Source organism: Erinaceus europaeus, chromosome 17 (assembly GCF_950295315.1).
Source record: "Erinaceus europaeus chromosome 17, mEriEur2.1, whole genome shotgun sequence".
Lineage (NCBI taxonomy): Eukaryota > Metazoa > Chordata > Mammalia > Eulipotyphla > Erinaceidae > Erinaceus > Erinaceus europaeus.
The window spans coordinates 77,890,519-77,916,677 of record NC_080178.1 but is presented as its reverse complement, the minus strand read 5'-3'; the positions used below and the strand labels follow the sequence as shown (position 1 = coordinate 77,916,677).

The window sequence follows — 26,159 nt, the reverse complement described above, 5'->3', positions numbered from 1 at the left end:
AGAGAGACAGAGAGACACCTGCAGACCTGCTTCACCACTTCTGAAGCATCCTTCCTGCAGGTGGGGAGCCGGAGCTTGAACCAGGATCCTTACGCATAGTATTATGTGTGCTTAATCAGGTGTACTACCACCTGGCCCCAGGAAAATTTATTTCTTAATAATGCTCATCACCTCTGAATTGATGGTTCCTTTTGTTTCCTTGCTTATTCTATTTCATGGGACAGAGAAAAATTGAGAGGGAAGGGGGAGACAGAGAGGGAGAGAGACAGATAGACACCTGCAGACCTGCTTCACCACTAGAGAAGCTTCCCCCTACAGGTGGGGGACCAGGGGCTTGAACCCAGGTCCTCACACATTGTAACAACCTGGCCCCCAAACTGATGATTCCTGAATCTCTAAATAGACCAGAAGTTTCTTTATTGTCCAAAGAAATTGTCCAAAGGAAGAGATCTGGGAATAGCAAGGTGACAAACTTAAAAACAAACAAACAAAAAAAGGAAAACCGAAGCATGGGGGTAGAACCACATTATGGCAAGGGTGGGGGTGGAACGCTAAGACAGTTATTCTAGGCCTCCCTCATCACTCAACCCCATGGCAAGTCAACCCGCAGTTCTTTCTTGATCAAGAAGCTCAACTTTGGGAGGCAGAGGCGGCTTTCATTGTTAGACAGTTCTTCATATTGGTTCATTCTGGAGTTTCTCCTCACAGGGTCCCTCTTCTACTCCTTAGGACTCTGAACTCTAAGTCTAGTTTATTTACTACTTGACAGCTCTTCAAATAGAAGGAGGCAGTTACCTTGTACCCTGAGGCAAAACCTTCCGCTTCCTTTAATCTTTCCTCATATGACATAGTTAACAGTCTCTTTACATCCTGACCCCACTCCTTGTACATGTGGATGTGATTTTTCTTTGCCAAACCTTAAATGCAGATTATTTTCTAAGTTGTAGTTACCAGCACTGGGCAGCCCTGTAGCACTTGTCTTGACTATATCAAACTCCTGCAGGTACAGACCAAGACAGCACTCACTGATTTTGGCAGTCACACATTGTTGATGATGCAGATTATGTAGTCTGTCACCTAAGACCCTTACTTTTTTGTTTTCTTTCTTTTAATTACTGATTGACTAATGATCAACAAGATTGTCGGTAAGAGGGATACAATTCCCACCACCAGAGTTCCGCTGCCCATCCTCACCCATTGGAAGCATCCCTATTCTTTATCTCTCTGGGAGTATGAATCAAAATTCTTTATGGGGTGAAGAAGGTGGAAGGTCTGGCTTCTGTAATTGCTTCTCCACTGGACACGGGCGTTGGCAGGCTGATCCACACCCCCAGCCTGTTTCTCTCTTTCCCTAGTGGGGTAGGACTCTGGGGAGGTGGGGGTCCAGGACATATTGGTGAGGTCGTCTGTCCAGGCCAGTCAGGATGGCACTAAGATCTTTATGCTTTGTTCTTACATGCAGCAGTTTTAGGCACCTCTGTCTCCAATCTGCCTTTCAGGCTTTGTTTCTCAGGTAAGTGCTTCTGCACTTATCCTCAGCAGGGTGAACTCGTTGACTCAATACTGGATTTGACTGGCTTTATAATGGAATCTCTTGCTCTCCTGACTTTGTGTCAGCTGGAAATGGGGTGATAATTCTCTGGGTTCTCAGCCAGAACACAGGTAAAAGTCCAGAGTCTGAGGAAAGTCTTCTGTCATCCTGATGGTAAGTGATCAAAGTTTTTGAATCAAGTGAGCGTGGTTTGGATTATGACTCTGTCATCTACTGTGTGACCTTGGGTTAGCTAACTAAACTCTGGACTTTAAGTTTCCTTGTCTGTAAAATAGGGTTGCGAAGATTAAGAAAGTTCAGGGAATACACTTAGCAGTTGTTAGATGCTACCGAATGTTGATTCCCTCCATGCTTCCTTCAGCTCAACATGGATTCATTACTCAGCATCTATGAACAGGTGATGGTTACTTAACCAGTTCATTACATTAGAATCCAGGCCCACATGTCTTGATCTGGTCCACAGTAACGTGTGTTGCTGAAATCTCACCGCAAGTGATTAAATTAATAAAGAAAACAGCAATGAAATTCTACATGTATGTCAATGTAGGAAAAGTAGTCAGCTATCCATGAAGTTGCTTGGCCTTGGAAACAACATTCAGTCCACAAACAGATAGAGGGTGATCACACTACACCTGATAATGACCTGGGGATGGACACGGGTTTTATAAATGGCTAACAAGCCGGAGACATGGAACTAGGGCTGTTCACAGAACTGAAGTGACTTAGTCCCATTTGTTTATGTCAGTCAGTAAACTTTTATGGGGCACTTGCTAGGCTCTGTGTCCTCATCCCCACCTCTTCATCCCACCCAATTGTGTTAAAAGGGAGCGGGCTTGTATGACCAAAACAAACAAACAAACAAACTCCGTGCATTCATTAAGGCTGGCCATTCTTTGTGCTCAAGACCCTCTGGCGAGTGCTTGAGATGCCAAAGATAAAGACAAAGTGTCCTCTTCATTCCTAAGTTATTTCTTGTGACAGAAGTGTTTATTTTCTCCAACAACCTGTTTCTTATGTTTCACTTCTTCAACAGCCCCCCATAGATGCAGTCGCATAGTAGGTAGGTGGACCAAAAAAAAAAAAAAAAAAAAAAAATGCAGCTACAGCAATGGGATCTCACATTCCGGGCTCGACTTTTTCCTCTTAAATTTAAGCATCGAGAATGACAGTTCCCACTAGACGCTTGGAGGCCAAGACTGCAGGAAAAGAGAACCTAAGAATTCGGGCAATAAAATAAAATAAAATAAAATAGAATAAAATAAAATAAAATAAAATAAAACAAAACATCCTTCCAGAGATAGTGGAAAGCAGTTGCTCTCTGGCTTGCAAAGCAGAACATTTTAGGAAGGGTCTGGCATCCCTTAAATTGGTCTCCTCGATGGAGTTCGAGGAAGGCGGTGGAGGAAAGGCTGCTCTCGAGCCAGGTGACAAGGGATCCGAGGGGTCAGAGAGGGGAACCCAGTGCAAGAAGAGGGACATCCCCGGGCGGCCGAGGTAGCCACGGCGAGCAGCGCGAGACCCCGGGCACCCGCAGAGGGCAGGGCCCCGGGAAGCCGGGGAGCGCTCGCCGATTGGCTCTCCTCTCGGGGCGTGCGCTCCTGTGAGCCACGCCATTGGTGGCGGCAAAGTAGCAGGTAAGCCGGCCCCCGCCGCCTCCCCATTGGTCAACGGCCTCCGGAGCCGCGACGCCATTGGCCGGCGGGCGGGCCGAGCCGAGCGCGCGGATTGGTCGGCGAGGAGGAGGCGGAGATCGGCTCCGTCCGAGCGCTGCGATTGGCTGGCGGAGAGAGGCAGGTATCCGGGCTCCGCGGCTCGCCCATTGGTGGGCGGGGAAGGGGGGTTGGGCACAGCGATTGGTGGGCGGGGGGCCGGGCCTGGGCCGGCGGGGAGCGGATTGGTCGGAAAGTAGGTTAGTGGTGCGACATTTAGGGAAGGCAGAAAGTAGGTCAGGGACGGAGCTGCCTGTTTACCCGCGCCGGACTCGCCGCCGCCGCCGCGGGATCCGAGTGCGGGCGCGGGCGCGGGCGCTGCCGGCGAGCCACGGTGAGTGTCGGGCGGGCGGCGGCCAGCGGCGCGGCCCCGGTCACCCCGTCGGGCCGGGGGCGGCCGAGAGCAGCCCGGCGGGCGCGGTGCCCCTGCCCCTGTCGCCGCCCGGGGCGCAGCCCGGGAGCCCGGCCCGCCGTGCCCGCCGCCGGCCTTAAAGGGCCCGTGCCCGCTCCCTGCCCCCATCCGGCTGCGGGGAGGCTGCGCCCCTTAAAGGCGCCGCGCCCGCCGCCTGCCTCCTCCGCGGCCGGGGTCGGCGCTGCGGGCTCGGGCGGGCAGAGGTGCTGCGGGCGGCGCCGGGAGAGTGTCCGCCGAGGGCCGCGGCATCCCGACCTGCCGGGGGAGGTGGGCTAGGGAGGCAGCCCTGTTTCCCCCTTAAAGGGACAGCTCCGCCCTTGGGGAGCAGCGCCCCGCCAGACGGCGAGTCCCGGGACGGGCGCCCACCGCCCCCCCCAGGCGTGTGGGGACCCCCCACCCTCGGCAGCTGCCGCAGCCCCGTCCGCAGGGTGCAGGGCGAGAGCCGCCGCCGCCCCCACCCCACCCCACCCCTACTTCCCTCTCGGGAGCCTGGGGTGGGGGCGGGGAGGGCGTCTCCCCCGGCCCCCCGCGTCTTCCTTCGGCCCGTTGCACGGGGCCCGGGCTGCACCCCGCGACCCTCCACGCACCCCGTCCCCACCCCGGCCGGAGATGGGCGCCACCCCCGAGCCGCGAACTTCGGTCCCGCGCGCGCCGCCTGGGTGCCCCGCGCGGCTTCGGCAGGTGCCCGGCGGGGACGGGGTGGCGCCCGAGCTCCGCGGAGCTGGGGCCCGAGCTCGCCGGCTCGACAGCTGTCGGGGAAGACGACGGCTCCGGCTCCGGCTCCGGCTCCCGGTGGCCGCGGGGCGCCCGTGCGACGTGGGGCCGCGAGCCCAGCAGCCCAGGGGCCCCGGGGTGCGCGCAGGTGCCCGGAGCGAGCGGCCGCGGAGCCCGGAGTCCAGGGTCAGGTCTGCCGGCCGGGCCGGGCCGGGCCGGGTCGGGGCGGGTCGGGTCGAGATCGGGGTGGGGCACCCGGGCTGACACCCATCAACCCCACCCAGCCTCGCTCGGATCCTCTAATCGAGCCCCAGAGAAGATGTGGACATTTATAAGGGAGCATTTCTGGACCGTACCCCTCTGTCCTGCCAGCTTCTTTGTTATTGTTGTTTATAGCAAACTCCACCCATCCACCCACCCACCCCCCTTTTTTAAAAGCGACCCAGGGGAGAGAGAGAGAGAGAGAGAGATGCCTCCCAGTCCCTACAGAGCTTACTTATCATTTGTCTTTCTGACATCTGCTGCCGTCCCCAACCCCCCCTCCCGCCTTTAATCTATTTTTATATGACAACTATTATTTTAATACTTCGGGTCCCATTGATATCAGGATCTGTCAATTGTGGTTGGTGGAGTTTTTTTTTTTTTTTTTAATTAATGTACCGGTTGAATCATGAGCTTAAAATAATCCTTACTGCTCCTGAGCAGTTTTGAATAATCCCGTGCTCTGCATGCTTGCAAGACTGAAAAGGAGGAGGAAAAAAAAAAAGTCATTACTGCTGTGAAATGGTTCCATGTCACTGAAACAAACTACGGTACAGTCTTTGAAACAAAATTGACTTCAATTATGTTTGATGTATCCATACGTCTCCAAGAAAAAACTTTTTGTCGGGCATATGGAGAAGACATTCAGATATCCTGGGCAAGATTCGAAATTACCCGTGTCACCCAAGTTCAGGTCGGAGAGGCAGGTTCATTTCGATCGTAGACACAGTCAGTGAATAACCACGCTGATAATAATAGCAGCAGTGTGAAGACAGTAGTTAGATTTGCATCGTATTCCAATCCCGAAAGTTCACAAACAAGGGCTAAGGATGGTGTGAGTGTGGTGTGGTGTGAGAGCACAAGCCAGAGAGACCATTGGCCACAGACGAAACGGAAAGGCAGGTGAACCAGGTGAAGTCCTAGGCCCCTTCTACTCTCAGATGCCTGCATGACCAAACACTTAATCTATCTAACTCAGATCCATGTTCACCATCGAGACCAATGTGAGCCAAAGTCCTGTTCTCATAGGAGACTTTAAACAGATCAACAGATGGTGCTTTAAGGAATCCGTCTCAAATGATTTATAAAGTGATGACGACTCAGGAGTTTGCTATTTGCAGAAGGAGCTCGAATACCGCAGAGGAAAAGGAAGTAGCCCTGCTTGCAGATTTCTCCCCCTACCAAGACTCTCCACGCGACTGATACACTAAGTGGTGGACCAGCCCGCGGAGATGCCTGACCATTGTAACACTGCTGCTTGACATGCAAACGCTGAAAATTTAACAGCTCTCTCCGGTACAGTTGCCTCCCTCCTAGGAAATTTCTTTTATATTCCAGTGTCAACTCTCACTGTCGTAGGAGAAAGTCAATATTAAGAAACGGTTTCTACCTTTTTTACGACGCTGTGATTATAGGCAGTGATTTTCATTCGGGTAATGACTTGTGCAGGGAAGGAAACTGTATTCCCTAGATGTTGAAGTTTAGTCAGGAGCCTAAAAATGCGAGTGTATATTTCTGCACAATCATTTAGCTCCTCTCTGTCACTGTATCAGAAGACCCAGACTAACCCCCCAAATAGACACCTTAGCGTTTTGCTCCTTATCTCTTAAAAACAAGATTTTTCTCTGATTTAGCTTCCTTGGCATCTCTCCCTTTCTGCTCCAAATAAAACCAAAGAAAGTAAATGAAACCAAAAATAAATAAAAAAGAAAGAAAGTAAATAAGACCATTGTCCTCTTCCCCTCGCCCTCTCCCCCAGCTTCCCACCAAGCTCAGAAAAAAGCAGTTTATCTGTCTTCTCCCCTTATTCTTGTGCCCTCCCTTTGAGTGGCAGGCTGGACTGTGGTAGCAGAAGGACATGGGACTTGGGCTGGACTGCTCTGACCACAGGCTCCTCGTCTGTGTGGGTGACAGCACTGGCCTCCTGAAGAACTGGGCTCTCTACATGGAGGCCGAGAGATGCTTTTAGCGTCTGGCCGAAAGGCAGCGCTTGTCAGACTCTTAGTCCCTTAGAGCTGTTTGTCCCTAACCTCCCCCAGAATGAGTTTTATTGCTTTGATTGAGAAGAGGAAAGGTAGGCGGTGAAAGAGAATCAACGAGGTACAGCCTTGAAGATGCACCAACTCTCCATCACACACACACTTAAGTGCCCGGAGACCAAATACCGGTTGGATGTCAATGCTGTGGCTCCTTCTGTCTCTCCACATCCAGCCCAACCCTGTATAAGACCTTGCTGGTGTCTTGGACTTGCCAGACAAGCTTCAAAAGGATTCGTCCTCTGGGCCAGTCCTTGGTCCATTTCACATCCCAACTTCCTCAGGTCCAGGTTTTTAATATCTAGCTCAATTACTTTGCCTTGTAGGAACAATTTCTTCCTTTTGTTTTCCTTCCTCTCCACACCTGGAAGTAGCAGTGACACCACCCCCCACCCCCCGCTGATCTAGCTCTAAGCCCCCTGGGTACTGCCACATTCACATTCGGCACCACTTTGGGCTGACCGGCCAGCCCTGTAGACTTGCTTGTTCAGGGGAACTGCTCTGCAGGGCTTCAAATTGGTGTCCAGAAATGACAGTCACAGAGAGCCTGTGGGACATGTTTATGCAATCCCGATTACAGATCTCTAGGAAGAAGGGGTGGGGTGGATAACTACTTGGGGATGAGCAGGTGAGAGCAAACGGGAGGTAATGCCTGTGAAGCAAAGGTTGGGGGGGCAGGAGGTAATGTTGGGGGTTGAGCACACGTGGCGCAAAGCGCACGGCGTTAAGGATCCTGATTGCTCCCCATCTCTATCTTCCCCTCCTCTCTCCACTTCTCTCATCAACAGTGACAACAATAACAACAACAGTAATAACAATAACAACTATAAACAACAAGGTCAACAAAAGGGAAAAAAAATAGCCTCCAGGAGCTATTTTCATAGTGGATTCAGAGTGCAGGCACCAAGCCCCAACAATAACCCTGGAGGCAAAAAAGAAAAGAAAAAAAGGTGGGAGTGTGAGATGAGAGATGTCGCAAGGATCAAGTGGCCATGGCCGTGGCCAAGGATAAGTAGAAGGTTTTGAGCTGGAGACTTATCTCAAGGTTGATAAGGCTCGGTTAGCTTTGGTCATCTTTGCTGTGTGTGTGTGTGGGGGTGGGGGGACACTGAGTGCTGACACATGATGTGAAGTGATTTTACTTAGTATGTGCTGTTAATGCATGTTTACCCAGTGTAGTTCAAGAAGGAAAAGATGGCCCTTTTAATTTAATGTTATGGTTAGTACTCTACCCATTAGACTTCCTGCCCATGTGTTTATACCCTCAACTACTGTTTGAAGGATGTGACCTAGGAAAATTGGCTTCTTGAGTTTTATTTACTTCATCTGAAAGAACAGAATGATGAGGAAGGTAATGTAGTTAGTGATGGTGGCTCAGGTTCACTAACCGCTCTCTGCGTGCCAGCAAATGTATGAATCACTGAATATATTTCTGTTGATGTTGTTTGTCTGAGGGTGAGACAGAGAGATAGGGAGAGACAGAAAGACACCTGCTTCACTGCTCCGCCGAATTTGAAGCTCCCCCCTCCCACACACACAGGTGGTAACTGCGGGGCTTGAACCCACAACCTTGAGCATAGTAATAGGGGCACTCTAGTGAAGGCACCTCTCCCCAGGCCCCACCTTATGTCTCTTTGCTTGTTTAATCCATTTCATAGTCCCATGAGGTAGTTGAGATGATTATCTTTTTCCTCTTTGTTTCTCTCTTTTTTCCCTTCTTTCTTTATTTTAAACAAGTGAGGCATTTTTGGAAATTCCCGAAGTTACTCAGCCATATGGGGTAGAGCAGGATCTGTACGTAGGAGACTCCGAGTCTGCTCACCGGCACTGTGGGTGACAGCTGAGGGGAGTTAGTGCGCTAGAGCCTGTTTGTGAAGGCCCCGCACCCTGCCAGGGGGAACCTAGCAGACCTGCAGTGGTCAGCGTCCTTTTTAGCAGACTGATGGTTGTTGTTGTTGTTGTTGTTTTTGTACTGGAGCATGAGGTGCTGTCCGCTTGGGTTATCACCCCAAGCAGCAGTTACGGTGCTTTATAAGCCTGCTTCTTGCATTCTCTGCTGCAGGACTATCTTTCTCGCTTCCAGGCCTTCCTGCAGCATTGCCCTGTGAGGCTCAGCCCTCCTCAGGCAGCTCCTGGTATAAAATGAACCTGTAAGCAGAGCTCGTTACCCCTTGCCCCCAACTTGGCCGTAAGCATGACTCCTTACCAGGGAGGAGACTTTGTCAGAACCTCTCCCTTCTTTCCTCCTCCCTGTCTCCTTCCCCAAAGACAGAGATCCTCAGTATAGTGTGTGTGTGTGTGTGTGTGTGTGTGTGTGTGTGTGTGTGATGTCAGTTTCTCTGAATACATTTAGATTGTAAAGGAAACAGTTTCATGTCGAGAGCCTGTTACATAAAAACAAGTTATATAATGTTCAGACATATACTGCTCAGTGAAACTTGATATTACTCCCCCCTTCCCTCCACAGATGAAGAGATAATAAAGGCAGAGCTATACTGACTCGAATTAATCTTGAGGTTGAAAAGCATGGAACCGGTGCTCTCCCCATCCACACTATCATTTTGAACTGCGGTTATCTTTCCAAGGCTCCAAGAGTCGGGTGTATGGGAACTTGGCCTGAATCTGCGGTGGAGTGCTTTTGGGAGATAGATACTCTGGACATTGCCTTTTTTTTGAGGGGGAACTGTCCTCACATCTTACTTAGTTTTGTCTCTCTCATGTCTAAGCTCTTTTTGCTCTCTCCCATCACTAGGATCTCCAATACCATCTCCTTTTTTATTTTTATTGCCACCAGGCTTATTGCTGGGGTTTAGTGCCTGCACAGTCTCCACTCCCAGTGGCCATTTTTTCCCTCCCTCCTTCTCTCCCTTATTTCTTCCTTCCTTCCTTCTTTCCTTTCTTCCTTTTCATTTGATAGGACCAAGAGAAATTGGAGGGGGGCCTCTGGAGAGAGACCTGCAGCCCTTGCTTCACTATTCATGAAGCTTCTCCCCTGCAGGTAGTGACTGGTCACTCGAACCCGGGTCTTTGCACACGGTAAGCCTGGTATGCAGTGTCCTCTCCTAACTGGTCTTAAGCTGTCCCCTCTGCTTTCTTCAGTTCTTCCCACTGTCACTGTACCTCCAAAAACAGCTGTGTGGTTAGCAGCGTGCCGTTGACACTCCTGTTTCCAGTCCTCTGGGTACTTCAGGGTCTGACCTGATCCCTCGCCGGTGCCCCATTTCCGGAAGGAACTTGGTGCCTGAGGCTCAGTTTTGCTCTTCTCCCTGACTGGTCCCTTGACCTGAGAGGTCTCTTCTTGCCGGTCTTGAATCTTACTCCTTTGTGAAGACTTCCCCAGTAGCATTTGCCTGCCTGTCCTCCCTGCCGCCCCACCCCCACTCATTCAGACTCAGTGATACTTCCTACATGACATTATCATATTGTGTGTAACCGGGATGGCCAGTTCTTTCATTAATTTTCCCCCTTTAGTTGCCCTTTTTTATCATTGTTGTTGTTGCTACTGCTGTCGTCGTCATTAGATAGGACAGAGAGAAATCAAGAGAGGACGGGAAGTCAGAAAGGGAGAGAGAAAGACAGATGCCTGCCAACCTGCTTCACACTTGTGAAGCGACTCCCCTGCAGTTGGGGAGCTGGGGACTTGAATTGGGATCCTTACGCTTTGAGCCTTGTGCACTTAACCCCGCTGCACCACTGCCTGACCCCCATTATTATTTTTTTCCGGGAATAATTATCTTCTCCACCCATCTCACTTTTCAGCTTTATTTCTCGTCTAATTCAGGGGGGGGTTATTGGAAGTAGACCATGTACACAGCACTGTTCTGGGCACTTGCAGCAATGACTAAAACAGAGACCCAGCAGAGAGACAGACAATAAACTAACGTGATAAATGCTGGTAGTGACAGATGCCAGGAAAGTAATCAAATTAGCCAAACCATCGTGATGATGAGCAGTGGGAGAGAGGCTGCCTGGCTGGATTCTTCTGGGAGGGCTCCCATGTGAGCTCAGCTGCAGAAAGACTTGGGGAGAGCAAGACCAAGTTCAAAGTCCTGTAGGGTAGAAATGCTGGATTGTTTTTGCCACTGCGATTGTTTTGTCCTCTCTGTCACTCTGAGCACAGCGCTAGAAAGACCCCATCATACTTAACATACAGAATTGGAGGGTATGTCCTAGCTTTTACATTGTATAAATAGCAGTTCTCTGGGTCTGGAAGATAGAATAATAGTTCTGCAAAAGACAAAAATTTTTCAATGCCCGAGGCCAGAACTGAGCAGTGCTCTGATAAAATAAATAAATGGGGGGGGGGGAGGAAAAAAGGCAATTTACTATGTCCTACTCAGAAGACTTTTGGTGCAACATTGTTCTGCAGGTGAGCAAGTTAAGGGGTTTGTCATGAAAACATTCCTAGAACGTACCGCCGCCACTGCTGGAATTATGTGAGATGTAGAGCCTCAGACTCCAGCGTTCTGTTTTACACACACAGCCATCTTCAAAACAGGTTCTGGGGAGCCGGGCGGTGGCGCAGCGGGTTAAGCGCAGGTGGCGCTAAGCGCAAGGACCGGCATGAGGATCCCGGTTCGAGCCCCCGGCTCCCCATCTGCAGGGGAGTCACTTCACAGGCGGTGAAGCAGGTCTGCAGGTGTCTGTCTTTCTCTCCTCCTCTATGTCTTCCCCTCCTCTCTCCATTTCTCTCTGTCCTCTCCAACAACGACGACATCAACTACAACAACAACAAAAAGACAACAAGGGCAACAAAAGGGAAGATAAATAAATAACAATTACCAAGAAAAAAAAAAAAACAGGTTGTGTCCCAAAAGTTCTTTTTTGTCAGACAGTTGAGGGAAATTTGGGATACATTATTTTTTCTACAGGAAAAAATAATGAAAAGAACTAAATGGTGGCTAAGTCCCCAGATGAGCCCACAGAAACCATTTAGTGCTGACTGTGGCTGAAACCATCACCTTAGCGCTAACACGTTTTTAGCACTTAACATTTTTAGCACTAACTGAGCCTTCTGAAGCTAGATGCCCCTGATCACCACAGCACAATCACCCATCACCCCCACTTGGATTCATGTGTTCTAAATGAGACAGTGAAATGGACAGCAGGGAGAACCCGGCACCGGGCACTGCAAGAGGCCTGGAATCCATCTTGGACTTTGAATTGCCCTCATTGAACTTGAACTTCTAAGCTGCTTGTTTGCTTCACCACAACAGGAAAAAAACAATCCCGTCTTTCACTGCTCCATCCTGCCCTCAAGTTGTCCCAACCTCCCACTTCTTTCTTGAGCAAGTGGATGCCACACAAATAATGAGAAACCCAAGTCACTCCCGTTCACAGTCGCCAGCACTTAGGCGTTTAATAGGAACCTTGATTTTTCAGCCTGTTACCATCTTTCTGGATGAATTGAAAGAAATTTTATCCTAGAACTTTCTGGTCCAGATAAGATTTCTGTGTTCTTGGCCAAGTTATTTTCAATGCAATTATGCAAATGGGTTTTTCCTTTTTAACTCTTCGGGATAAAAATGGTGAGTATGGTTTGCTGCTTAAGAAATATGCTTCTAAGCGCCCTTAGGGAATGGAATGAGTCTGTAAGGAGAGAGCAGAGCTAAGAGTGTGGGATCAAAAACAATTTTTTAAATGTTAAATGCAAAGCTATTTTCAGTATCCTACTGAAAGGAAAAAATATATTTTAAAGGCTTTAGATGATAAAGAATGTTCTTCACCAAAGGCGAAAAAAAAAAAAAAAAGAAAGAAAAGAAAAAAAAAAAGCCTCAGGTTTTGCAGTGATGAAACCGACCTGGTTATTTAACTAACTACCATCGCGGCATTCCTTCTTCCCACCTCTGACTTTTGTGGGAAATTCTGGCATCATAAGCCACACTTGCTATTTAAGAGCTTTGATATTTCAAACAATGTTAGTCACTGAGCTCAGCCAGGACTCAGAGTGTCAGGGATGGAGAGTTCAAATGATCTGGGGTATGCGTGTTCCTAAGCACACGTGCTAAATCGCACACCGAGTATTAATTACACTGCACATCTCCACAGCAGATTCCAGTGAGGGAGCCTCCCTGACCATGACAGAGCACTTTTTTTCTTTTTTTCCTCCAGGGTTATTGCTGGGCTCGGTGCTTGCGCCATGAATCCACCGCTCCTGGAGGCCATTTTTCCCCCTTTTGTTGCCCTTGTTGTTGTAGCCTCGTTGTGGTTATTATTATTGCCATTGTTGATGTTGTTCGTTGTTGGATAGGACAGAGAGAAATGGAGAGAGGAGGGGAAGACTGGGGGAGAGAAAGATAGACACCCGCAGTTCTGCTTCACCACCTGTGAAGCGACTCCCCTGCAGGTGGGGAGCCGGGGGCTCGAACCAGGATCCTTAAACCGGTCCCTGTGCCTTGCGCCACATACGCTTAACCCGCTGCGCCACCGCCCGACCCCCAACAGAGCACTTTTAACTCTGCCTCCAACTGACCAACTGTGAGTGGTACAATTCTTTTTAAAATGTTGTTACTATGTTTTTTTGTTTGTTTTAATTTTTTTACCCTCACTTGACAACATTACAAGGGTTGGTTTAAAAAAGTGGCTGCCCTGTGGATTTTACTTTGGTGCTAGAGGTTGGCATTCTATGTAGGCTTCCTCGCTAGAGGCTTGAATGTGAGCAGGAACCTGTCCCTTCCATGCTTTGCAGTACCCCCCAGAAATGGTATTTGGAGAGCAGTCACTCAGAAATATTTTCTGAACAAGAGAATCCAGCTTGGGAAGCCTTCAGTTTTCCCTTATTTCCAAACAGGATAGCCTGATGAGTTTCGCCTTGCGAGGTACTTTGGAACCTAGCTCATCGTTTTCTGTTGATTATATATAATTTGCTCACCCTTCAGGTAGGTCAGATGTCAGTATCTTCTCTTTTTAATTTTTTTTATTACCTTTGTTTAGTTATTGGATAGAGACAGCCGGTAATCGAGAAGGAAGGTAGGGTGATAGGGAGAGAGACAGAAAGATACCCACAGCACTGCTTTACCACTCGTAAAACTTTCCCCCTGCAGGTGGGAGCCAGAGGCTCGAACCCAGGTCCTTGTGCCTTATGACATGTGCACTCAGCCAGGTGTGCCACCACCTGGCCTCAATATCAGTATCTTCTATTAATGATGAGAGTTGATCATGCACAGGCCGTGGCTATCCCTGCCCTGCTGGTGTTCCTCTTGATGTTATCTTTAATTGGCTCCAAGGCCCAGCAAATCAACATTTAAGCAACATCATGTCAAAGCAACTTGCTGCATGATACTACACATTTCTTTATGTAGTCAGCAAGTAGCTGTTGACCAGGCACCACACTAGTTCCAGGGGAGCAAAACGAAACAAAACCCAGAAATAACTATGGCCAAGAAACTTGTAGTTTTATCTGCTGGTCATTGATACTCCAAGGCCATGTATTATACCAATGAGATGGGGCTGGTGGTGGTGCACCTGGTTGAACACACACATTACCGTGCATAAGGACCTGGGTTTGAGCCCCTAGTCCCACCTATAGGGGGAAAGCCTTGTGAGTGGTGAAGCAGGGCTGCAGGTGCCTCTCTGTCTCTCTCCCTCTCTATCACCCCCTTCCCTCTCAATTTCCGGTAGTCTCTAGCCAATAAATAAATAAAGATAATGAAAAATTTTTTAAAGTATAAAAAAATAATACCAGTGAAGTGCTCTAGGCAGTCTTTGAGTGCCATAGGGGTTCAGACCCTAAAGAGGGTTCTGTGGGTCTCCATCTAGGGAGGAAGCTTTGTGAAAGTGGCCATGTTTGGTGCAGACTTTTAAGAGTAGGTAGGATTTAGATTCACAGACAAGGAGTGTCGTGTCGGTATTTTCAGGGAGTGAGTGCAGAGGAGGGAACATACCATGGCTAAAAGCACAAAAGGTAGGAACCACCAGGGACACAGACTTGCCTGGAACAAAGGGTTATGAAGTCATGGTGGAAACTTAAGTTTGGGCGATGATTTGAAATCTAAACTCTAAGCAAGTCGTCTCAGATGGCTGTAGTAGCTGGGGGAGGGGAGCACTAGCTCTTAGGGTGTTCTGATAATTTTCCATGCATGTGTTATCTCACGTAGTGCTTATACTCCCCTGATGAGATAGTGAGTACTAGTAGAATCATTTCAGAAAGGAAGGAATTGGTGCAGAGTCTACCAGGCACCTGCCTAACCTCACACACAGAACAAGGGGTGGCTCCAAGCTGGGGAAAAAAACAAACAAACAAACCTTGGGTAGGATCATGGGTGCTGTCTTCCTGGACTAAGTACAGGATTTGAACTTTGTTAGGAAAGGGCAACTCTATATTCTACCTACTCTTTCATGCAGTGGATGAAAGAAATTTGGTGCGCTAAGTAGCAAGCCATAGTTTGCCTACAAGAGACCTATAAACTGTGGAAACCCACAGAAGTTGTTTGAACATGACTGCTATTTTAGTGACAGAAAGTAATCTCCCCAAAGCAGTAGTCCAATGTTAAGTGTTCCAGCTGGACTAGAGGCAAGTAGGATGGAGTGCAGTAGAGAGTGACAGGAGGCCACTAACTGAATTCAGATGGTGGGTGAGAGGGAGCCTGAACTGGGAATTAATTGTCAATTATGTTAATTGGTGTGGCTGTTTCCAGTCACCCGTTAGATTTTTCAAGTGTGGGGAGCAGCTTGCCTGTGTGAGTGGCTTTCAAGTGTGTGAATCTACACTGAGATACCTTGACTAATTTGTTCTCTAGAAGGAAAGCACCATTATGGAAGTCGAATGTTTAAAAAACAACTACATTTTCTGGAAAGAGCACTTGGGGCGGGAGCCAGAGAACCTGCGTGTTAGGATGCTTACTATTCCCTGAAGCACCAGACAGGCGAAGGCAGACCACTTAATGTCTCAGGCTGCATGCAGTTTCTTATCTGTGGAACAGATAAAACAATTCTTGTCCTTCACAATGTGGTTTGGATTCTGAAGTAAGAGAAGGGCATGAAGAAGGGTTCTGGAAGTTGGTTGTTCCCTGGTAGCAACATCTGGGTTTTAATAGTGAATCTGACTTGCTTGGGCTGCAGGCAGGGTGGGGAACATGGCTCCCCTCTTCCAGGATGTGGAGCTGTCCACCAACTGGGTGCTGACGAGCTTCACTCTGCTGCATAGCCTCATATTGTAAAGATGATGATACATTTCACCTTTAGAGACGGAGCCACAGCAACCTAAGGATGAGGGCAGAGGAGGGAACTCAGCTGTACAGTGTGTGCTTGGCATGTTTGAGGCCCAGGTTTGAATCCCTGGCACTACATGAAAATAATAAAAACAAAATGGGTGGAAGGAACTCCATGGATGACAGGAGCTGTGCATTCTCTCTCTCCCTGCCCCACCCCACCCTTTTATATTTAAATCCTTGCTATTTGCTATATAAAAACTGGGTAGGAGAGGAGACCCAGCGGCAGAGCATATGTTCTGTGTGTGAGAACCTGGGTTTGATCATTAGTGGGGTTTTTTTTTCCTTCTTCCTTAAGTCACGTGTATATGTGTGTTTATCTGTTCCTCTCTGCATGCATCTTTTAAGATACTGATGGAAAGCTATGGATCAGGGGGAAAAACTGTTAGGATCTAGCCAGCTAACCAGCTGGACATTCTTGGATGCGTCATCTATCCTGGAACATTAGACTGAAGCACAACAGTATCTCAAGTAGCCCGGGGGGCTCAATGGGTCAGGCAGCATGCTGTCCTGGTGAGAACTGACTTCAGAAGCTCTAGCAAAGTGTTGACACAAAGGAATGTGTATGGGAGTCGGGCAGTAGCACAGCGGGTTAAGCGCACTTGGTGCAAAGTGCAGGGACCAGCATAAGGATCCTGGTTCGAGCCCCCGGCTCCCAACCTGCAGGGGAGTCACTTCACAGTTGGTGAAGCAGGTCTGCAGGTGTCTGTCTTTCTCTCCCCCTCTCTGTCTTCCCCTCCTCTCTCCATTTCTCTCTGGCCTATCCAACAACAACCACATCAATAACAACAACAATAACTACAACAATAAAACAATAAGGGCAACAAAAGGAAATAAATAAAAATATATCTTTTAAAAAAGGACTGCATATCTTCCCAGTCATTATTTCTATTAATGTTGCGTGGTATTTTTATTACTACTATAATACTATAATAATAATCATAACAATAGTGATAATGATAGCGGTGTTTAACTTTGGGGTATTTACCACCTGCTAAGAACTTTGCTAACTTTGCCTACAAACCCTGTACCATTTAAAACTCATGATGACTTTTTTGGAGGGAGGACTGTCAGATTCCCTCTCTAGTAAGGGAGACAGGCCCAGAGCTGCCCAAATGACACACGGTGAGTAGAAAAGCTGTGATTCAAACCCAGGAGAGTCTCACTCCAGAGCCTACTCTCTTCACTGCCGTACTTTTCTGCCTGTCCTTCCTGGCCGTCCTGAAATGCTTGCTGTCTCTGGTTTTGAGATGGCCATCACACAGGGTGGCTGTGGGAGGCACTTGTAACTGATAGATATGTCACCACACTGTGGCATCAGCTCATAGTGGCTCTCTCCCTGCTGGGGCCCGCGGCTGACGTACAGCCTTTCCTGTGGGCTGCTCTGTAGCTCATGAGCAAATGGGTGCCAGTGATGAAAGTGGCAGAAGGAATGAACTCTTGCCAGCTAATGTATATGAGGCAGTTCCCAAAGAGAAAAAGAAGACAACAGAATAAATTACTCTGGGTCTGTTTTCTTCTTTTTTTTTTTTTTAAATGGCTGGGTAACTTGAAGTCTGCTGAGTTTTTCATATTGATGCTTGTTAAAAACCATCCTCCTGGGGGCTGGGCAGTAGCGCGCCAGGTTAAGAACACAGAGTGCAGAGCTCAAGGATTTGTGCAAAGATTCCAGTTCAAGCCCCCAGCTCCTCACCTTGGGGGGGGGGTGTCACTTCATAAGGAGTGTAGCAGGTCCTCCGTCTTCCCCTCCTCTCTTAATTTCTCTCTGTCCTATCCAACAACAGCAACATCAGCAACAACAATAAAAACAACAACAAACAACAATGGAGAAAAAAATGGCTACAGGAGCAATAGAAGAAAATCTTGCCCCCACAAAGCCTTTCTGCATGTCACAATCCTGTTACTACTGGCTTCTTATGTGTGATGTACAAAATCATTTTGACAACATCCACAATACTACAGATGAGGTGCTGCTGCAAAGACTGATCTTTGGGGTCAGGCGGTGCCAGACTGAGTGCACATGTTACTGTGCTCAATGACATGGGTTCAAGCCTTTGGTCCCCACCTGCAGGGAGGAAGCTTCTAAGGCGGTGAAGCAGGTCTGCAGGTGACTCTCCATCTCTCTCTCTCTCTCTCCCTCTCTATCTCCATCTCCCCTCTCGATTTCTCTGTGTCTCTATCAAGTAAATAAATAAGCAAATAAAAATGTTTAGAAAGACTCATCTTGTAGACTGGGAAATTGGCCTAAGAGGTTCAGCAAATACCCAGGGTTCCAAAGCTCTGTTCTCCACTGGGCAATCCCTCAGAGCTCCGAAGGAGACCTTACTGGTAACTCCACCAGGACATGGTCAGACACAGAGGCATTCCCCCCCAGCAGCATGGCACGTGACATTATGTCCTTGGCAAGGTCATTTGCTTGCTCCCCTGCTGACACGACCAGATCACAACAAAACCAGCAAGCACCTCCACTTGTTTGTCGTCATCTGGGGGGGAGTCAGAGCTGTCCTGTAGACAGTGGCTTGGTCCACCTGTAGTTCAGAATATGAAGCAAGCGGTCCAGAAGCCATTAAAATGTGGTTGTTGTTTTTTTTGCTTCAAAATAATAATATACAGTTATCAAGTGTTCCATTAATTTGAAAAAGTATGTCTGGTTTGTTTAGAACAAATAAGGTATTGAAAACATGATACAGGCAAGAAGATACAAAAGTGAGTTCAGTCTTTTCATTTTATGGGCCATTTTTGTTTTAGCAATAATGTGGTTTTTTTTCCCTCCCTATCACTGGATAAGTGGAGAACTCACTGACATAAGGCCGGTTCCCCCCCCCCCACCCTTACCTCACATCCATTTTGGTTGTTTTAACTTCATCAAAGGTTCTTTTATTCATCTTGTTATTTGTTTATTCAGAAAAAGTGAACTTAGTTCTTTGAACTTGGTAGAGTATTTTAGGCAGACTTCCCTGGGGTGGGGGTAGAGGGGACAGGAATTGAGACTATATTCACAGCATGCTCTCGTTTCTGTTAAAATTTGATGCATAGAAGGAGGAAAATGTACCCGGCTCTCACAGAGCTAGAGTTGACTTCTTGTCTCTTATTCTTCTCTATGGTTTCCATTTTGGGGTCAGGCTGGGACCAGCAGGTGGAGAAAGCCAAAGTCAAAGGCATGACTGAAGGGCTGGGTTTCTTGGTCACTTCGCTGGCCCATCTTCTCTGAAGAATGATGAACGAGTGTGTACTTTAAGGGTCCAGGTTTGTGTGTGCTGTCACTGAAGAGAAGCTTGCACTCTGTTTTCTAACTTTTCTGTGAGGCCCAGCCTTTCAGTGTTCCTCTAGAAAGCTACTGGGCCATTCCCTTCAGGGAAACAGTTTTATTTAACCCTGTCCCTGTCTCTCCATCACACAGCCACCTTCCAGGCCTCTTGCTAGGTTTTACATGTCTCTTGGATGCTTACAAAATTGTATGTCTTTAGAATATTTTTACATGCATTTAGAATATTTCAGTCTGCTCATGCTATTTCTGAAACTCTTGATGACCAGCTCTCACACTCTGTCTACTTGTCTTTTGACTGCCCGGCTAGGCTTTTGAAGTTGGCAAGTGTGAGTGATTTCCCTGTTGAGTCTTTGGCATGATACTTAGCTGTCCCGTTGAGTTACTGGGTTATTCATCTTGCTTTTCTGAAAGTCAGAACAAACAGGACCCTCACCCTTGGAGACTCGGTCCCTTCCCTCAACAGATGCTAATTAATGCTTTACTGGTCCTCCTGTTCCTGTCTGTCTTTGCAGAGGACAAAATCTTGGAAGCTTGTCTCCTGTTGCTTTGGTGTCCTATGGAAAATGTCAAGTTCCCCGCCTCCCTACCCTCACACCTCTACCATGAGATTTGGGGACTCCCTTGACTTCCAGAATTGTCCCCACCCACTCCTATGCCCACACACTGGACTTTGAACCAGAGACTAAGTCATTCATGCAGTGGTCATTGAATGTACTACCAAGGCCTATTGGGAATGGTCTTTGTTGCTCAACTCAGTTATCTTAGGCAGTGTAAGTGGCATTCTTTTGGTATCATTCTCATTCCTTTAAAAATATATCCAGTGGGGAGCCGGGCGGTAGCGCAGTGGGTTAAGCACAGGTGGTGCTAAGTGCAAGGACCGGCATGAGGATCCCAGTTTGAGCCCCCGGCTCCCCACCTGCAGGGGAGTCGCTTCACAGGCGGTGAAGCAGGTCTGCAGGTGTCTGTCTTTCTCTCCTCTTCTCTGTCTTCCCCTCCTCTCTCCATTTCTCTCTGTCCTGTCCAACAACGACGACATCAACCACAACAACAATAACTACAACAACAATAAAAAGACAACAAGGGCAACAAAAGGGAATATAAATAAATAAAATTACAAAAAAATATTTAAAAATATATACATATCCAGTGGAAGCAATTACAGAAGCCAGAACTTCCACCTTCTGTGCCCCCAAAAGAATTTTGGTCCATATTCCCAGGGGGATAAAGAATAGGGAAGCTTTCCAACCCAGGTGTCCAACAGCAGATGAGTGGCTGAGCAAGTTGTGGTCTATATACACAATGGAATACTACTCAGCTGTAAAAAATGGTAATTTCACCATTTTCACCCCATGTTGGATGGACCTTGAAGATAGCACGTTAAGTGAGGTAAGTCAGAAACAGAAGGATGAATATGGGATGATCTCACTCACAGGCAGAAGTCGAAAAACAAGATCGGAAGAGAAAACACTCAGCAGAAGTTGGACTGGAGTTGGAGTATTGCACCAAAGTCAAAGACTCTGGGCTGTTGGACTGGAGTTGGGGTGTTGCACCAAAGTAAAAGACTCTGGGCTGTGTGGATGGGGGGGGGAGGTTCAAGTCCTAGAACATGATGACAGAGAACCTAGTAGGGTTGTATTGTTATGTGGAAAACTGGGAAATATTTTGCATGTAAGACTATTGTATTTTACTGTCGACTGTAAAACATTAATCCTCCAATAAAGATTAAAAAAAAAAAGAATAAGGAAACTTCCAACAGAGGGGGATGGGACACAGAACTCTGGGGTTGGGAACTGTGTGGAATTGTCCCCCTATTATTATCTTACAATCTTGTTAATCACTATTAAATCGCTAATAAAAAGGTTTTATATATTTGTTTGTATCTACATATGCAATTCAGGAGATGGTGTGTAATTAAAGCCTTGAAGTCTCAAGCATGAGGTCTCAGGTTCTATCCCCAGCATGACATGTGCCAGACTGATGCTTTAATTCTCTTTCTCATGTTTCTTTAGCTCCTTTCCCACATCACCAAAGGCTTTGTAAGGAAAGTGCCCCTCAAAGGACATGGATAGAAACCCAAGGTGTGGTCGTGATTCTCTTAAGAAATGTGTAGTGTCCTATTCCAGATATTCGCTGGCTTGAATTGATGAAGTTTCATTTCAGCTTCAGTTTCCCAGCTTCTGAGACAACTTAGGGGTCCACTGTGTTCAAAGAGAATGGAATCACTGAGTTCACACCTTGCATTTCCAGACTCAGTGAGGGAAGTCTTTCATGGCCACAATTCTGTAGACCATAAGAATCTCATTATATTCTCCTATGTGAGAACGGTGTCAGGAGGCTCCTCAGTGTTAAGTTACTATCATTGTCGCCTGGCTAGAGCTGCAGGTTTGTGGGAGAAGCATTCCACTTGCTTAGAGTAAGGACTTTTATTAAAAAAAAAAAAAAAAAAATATATATATATATATATATATATATATATATATATATATGGTAGCAGTTGACTCTTAAGTGATCTGAATGGCTCCACTCTGTCTGTCTGCCTGCCTGTCTGTCTGTGTGTCTATCTATCTTTCTCCTTGTGTGCTTCATCTGGACAATGCAGTGTCTGGTGTTGGTACAGGGAGGTACCGCTGCACTGTTCTGGCCTCGGGTGGGTCACTTCTCTGCGAAGGAGGAAAGGAAGAAGCAGCCCTTTCTTTGTTTCGAGACTGAGTAGGCAGGATGGTGAGGAAGCTGGGGGAGTGAGGGACATGAATGCCTTCATTCAACGCCAGGACTTCTCCTCGACGTTTGGCATGATGGGGAATGGCTGAATTCATCAAGAGGCTGAAAATAGTGTCTGGTTTCTGTTTTGGGAGCTTCTTCTGGCTGCCTGGGGACTGGCGGGGAGGACAGACATGGAGCAGAGAGATGGGCTAGGAGGCATCTGTTTTTCTGCTCCCGGGAAGCTGCTGGTAGCCAGTCCTGCGAAAGTGGTCAGGGCACCTGCAGGCCTTCCAGGCTTGCCAGGCCTTGCCAGACCCCTGCTCCCTGAACAGTACTGTTCACTGCGCCCAGGGTGTTCTCTCTCTGTCTTCCAGCCCCAGCACTTCTCAGACTCTTTATCTATGAAGGCGTGCTCATTGAACCACCCTCCTCAGACTGTGAGGATAAGAGGGCAGATAGTCTAGTTGAGTGGTGCTGTGACAGTAACCTCAGAAGAGGTCTCCTGCTTCCTGGCCACACTCCTGTGTGCTCTGTCCAGTGAACCCATGAGCGAAGGGACTCAGAGACAGCTCACGCTGCTGGATCTGAATCCCCTCAACAAGTAGCTTCCTGTCTCCTTCAGAGGCAAAGCCAAATTCTTAGCCTGGCCAGAAAACCTGCCTGATGTTTCTGTGGCCTCGTCTTCCACCCCAGGGTGCCATGTACAGTGAGAAGGCTGACTCCTGCATAACTCAGCTGGTGCGTGTGACTGGCACCCCCTGCACCACACAGCGGGCAATTTGCACGTCTGCACACACGCTGCTGCCTCTCTCACTCCCCTCCAGCTGAAATCCTTGCTGTCCTTCCAACACGCCAGGTGTTTGTCCCTGTGCAAGCTCTCTGCCCCGCGCTGGCTGCGCCATTTGCCTTGAATATTCTCCCCTCGGATATCTGTAAACCTTCAAGTCTTTCCTCAAATGTACCCTCCAGCTCACTGCCCACCAGAGGGTTCCTGTCTCCCCGCCTGGATTAAACCCCCCCCCCCCACACACACACACCGCATACCACATTGTACACACTGATTCGGTTTTCTGTCTTAACTTTTCTCAATAGAATGTGAGCTGTGCAGACAGAGACCAGAGCTTCTTTTGTTCCCTGCTGTGCCCCCCAGTGCCTACAACAACTTCCAGTAGGTAGGGAGGGCCTCAAGCAGGAATGTGTGAATGAACTCACAGTAAAGCAAGTCAAGTGTTTTGGTGTAATGCTTCGCACAGTGAGCACCCAGTAAGTGCTGGCTGCCAGACTATTTTTACTGCTGCTGCCAATTACCCTTCAGAGACCAGCTTGGAACCGGCTTCCTCTCAGCCCTTCCCGGCCTCTTTTCTGGGTGGGTCGAATCACGGCCACCTCTGCTTCTTGCTGCTTCCCCTCTGTGCAGCATTTATCCCATCACACTAGTGGCCTTTATCTCACTCTTTTCCCTGTGTGAGTCGAATCTCTGCAGGGCTTGACTGCAGAAACCAGACTGGCTTGTTCACGTTTGTGTCTTAAGCGGCCCTGTGCCTGCCTGTTGGCATGCAGCGAGAGCTCAGGAGAGCTGCTGGGACGAGGGGGGTGGGGGGGGGGCTCACATCATACGGGAACCCTGCCAGCCATCCTGGCTTTGACATCACTGCCCCCTTTTTGCACCTTGCTCCCAAAGAGTGGGAGACAGGTTACCAGTAAGTAAGCTAATCTCTGGGTTCTAGGCTAGAGCCTCTTAAATTGCTAACGCGTTGGGTAAGGATTGATTGGCCTTGGAGCCTTGGGAGAGATGGGGCTTTCAGCTACACTGTGAAAAGCACAAGGCTTTATCATCAGGTGTCTTAACTTGAGAATCGGGGGCGGGCGGTAACACACGCGGTTACGTAGCACACACAGTACGAAGCTCAAGGACCGGCGCAAGGATCCGGGTTCAAGCCCCCAGCTCCCCACCTGCAGGGATGGTCACTTGGTAAGCGGTGAAGCAGGGCTGCAGGTGTCTATCTTTCTCTCCCCCTCCTCTCTTGATTTTTCTCTGTCCTATCCAACAACAACAACAGCAACAACAACAATGACAGCAAAAGCAATGGGGGAAAAAATGGCCTCCAGGAGCAGTGGATTCGTAGTGTAGGCACCCAGCCCCAGCGATAACCCTGGAGGCAAAAAAAAAAAAAAACCTTGAAAATTGGGGACCACCAACCCATTTATCTATTCCCTTTTTGTTGTCCTTGTTGTATGAGCCCCCGCAATAAATCTGGTGACAGAAAAACAAAAATTTAGCAAGTCGGGCAGTAGCACAGCGGGTTAAGCGCATGTGGACCGACATAAGGATCCGGCACAAGGATCCGGTTCGAGCCCCCGGCTCCCCACCTGCAGGGGAGTCACTTCACAGGTGGTGAAGCAGGTCTGCAGGTGTCTGTCTGTCTTTCTCTCCCCCTCTGTGTCTTCACCTCCTCTCTCCATTTCTCTCTGTCCTATCCAACAATGATGACATCAATATCAACAATAATAACTAGAACAATAAAACAAGGACAAGAAAAGGAAATAAATAAATAAATAAAAATTAAAAATTGTCCCCACAGAGCCAGGTGGTGGCTCACCTGGTTAAGTGCTCACATCACAGTGCACAAGGACCCAGCTTCAATGCCCCAGTCCCCACCTGTAGGGGAAAAGCTTCGCAAGTGGTGAAGCAGGGCTGCAGGTGTCTCTCTTTCTCGTTCCCTCTCTGCCTCCCCTCCCCTCTCAGTGTCTTGCTGCCTCTATCCAATAACAAATAAAAAATACATTTAAAATTGTTTTCTCACCCAGGGATTGACTCATTCTGTAAAACTAGGTAGAGTTGCCTCCCCACCCCCATTGCCTATTTTGGGACACCTTCCTTCCTTCCTTCCTTCACCACTCATGAGGCTTTCCCCTGTAGGTGGGGTCCAGGGGCTTGAACCTGGGTCCTTGTGCACTGTGATGTGTGCGCTTAACCAAGTGTGCCACATCCTGCTTCCACCCACCCCCACCCACTCTTACTTTTCTAATCAACACTCTGCCCTGCACCCCTGCAGGGTTCACCTCATTCTCTCTGGACCTGTTAACTGAGATGTTCCTTAGCCTTTTCCTAATTTTCCTCGCATTGGCCTTGCACTTGACCCCGGACCTAATCTGCCATGCTCGGGCAGCCATAACAGCATGGTCACACCCATCCCTACATACGGCATCCCCTTACTCTTCAGATTATCTGCCCAGCCTGTACTCACACAGATCTGTAGTTTCCATCACACCCATTTCTCATGACTGCCTAACGTTCTGTCAGAGAACTAGCTTCAGTAAGACGCAAGCTTGTTGTGGGGCATTGAGATTAATTCTGATTTTTTGCTCTTGCAGCTAATGTTGCATCAAGCCATCTTTGTGTTATCCCAGAATCATTTCATCAGGTTGCCATTTATCTAGTTAATGGCAATGGTGTAAGATTAGCTAAAGAATTAAAACTTTGGGGGCTGGGCTGTGGCACACCCAGTTAAACACACACAGTATGAAGTACAAGGACCCGTGCAAAGATCTCAGTTCAGTTCGAGCCCCCCAGTTTCCCACCCACAGGTGGGGGATGTTTCACAAATGGTGAAGCAGGTCTGGAGATGACTATCTTTCTCTCTCCCTCTATCATCCCCTCCTTTCTCGATTTCTCTCTGTCCTGTCCAATAAAATGAAAAAAATGGCCACCAGGAGCAGTAGATTCAAAATGCTGGCACCAAGCTCCAGTGATAACCCTGCTGCAGGCAAAAAAAAAAAAAAAAAAAAAGGATTCAAACTTCTTTCTTTCTTTCAAGAAGAATGTTGTCAGGCTATATGAACATTTTTATTTTTAAGTTCCCAGAGCATCCTTGTTGTGTTATCGATGAATGTAGAATGGGGGTGATGATAATGTGGAATTAGATGCAAATAAAAACCTAGTCGTATGGGGGCCAGGTGGTGGCGCACATGTTACAGTGCGTAAGGACCTGGGTTCGAGCCCCTGGTCCCCACCTGCAGGGGGAAAGCTTTGCGAGTGGTGAAGCAGGGCTGCAGGGGTCTCTCTGTCTCTCCCTCTCTATCACCCCCTTCCCTCTCAATTTCTGGCTGTCTCTATCAAATAAAATAAAGATAATAAAAAAAATTTTTAATCTAGTAATAGGTAACGTGTTTATCCCTAAGTGTGGAGGTGAGCGCAATACATTCTCCTGAAGAGCAATCGACCTGCTCACACTGAGAATTCCACATCCTCGTGTGTGACACTTTGGTTTCTTCTGTCCTGCTACCGTTTTAAT

The 26,159-nt window shown here is 48.1% G+C and overlaps 1 protein-coding gene across 19 annotated transcripts in view; it reads left to right on the top strand.

Moving 5' to 3' along the window:
- Positions 1-3,451: 3,451 nt before the first annotated feature.
- BMAL1 (basic helix-loop-helix ARNT like 1) overlaps positions 3,452-26,159 on the top strand; it is a 116,808-nt gene continuing 94,100 nt past the window's right edge. For 15 of the 19 annotated variants that reach the window (XM_060177128.1, XM_060177141.1, XM_060177139.1 and 12 more), the window contains exon 1: positions 3,452-3,595. The gene's annotated coding sequence lies outside the window, so the exon portion shown is untranslated. Of the gene's footprint in view, positions 3,596-21,170; positions 21,240-26,159 lie in introns of all 19 variants that reach the window. The other 4 variants (XM_060177129.1, XM_060177127.1, XM_060177144.1 and 1 more) reach the window with 2 other exon arrangements.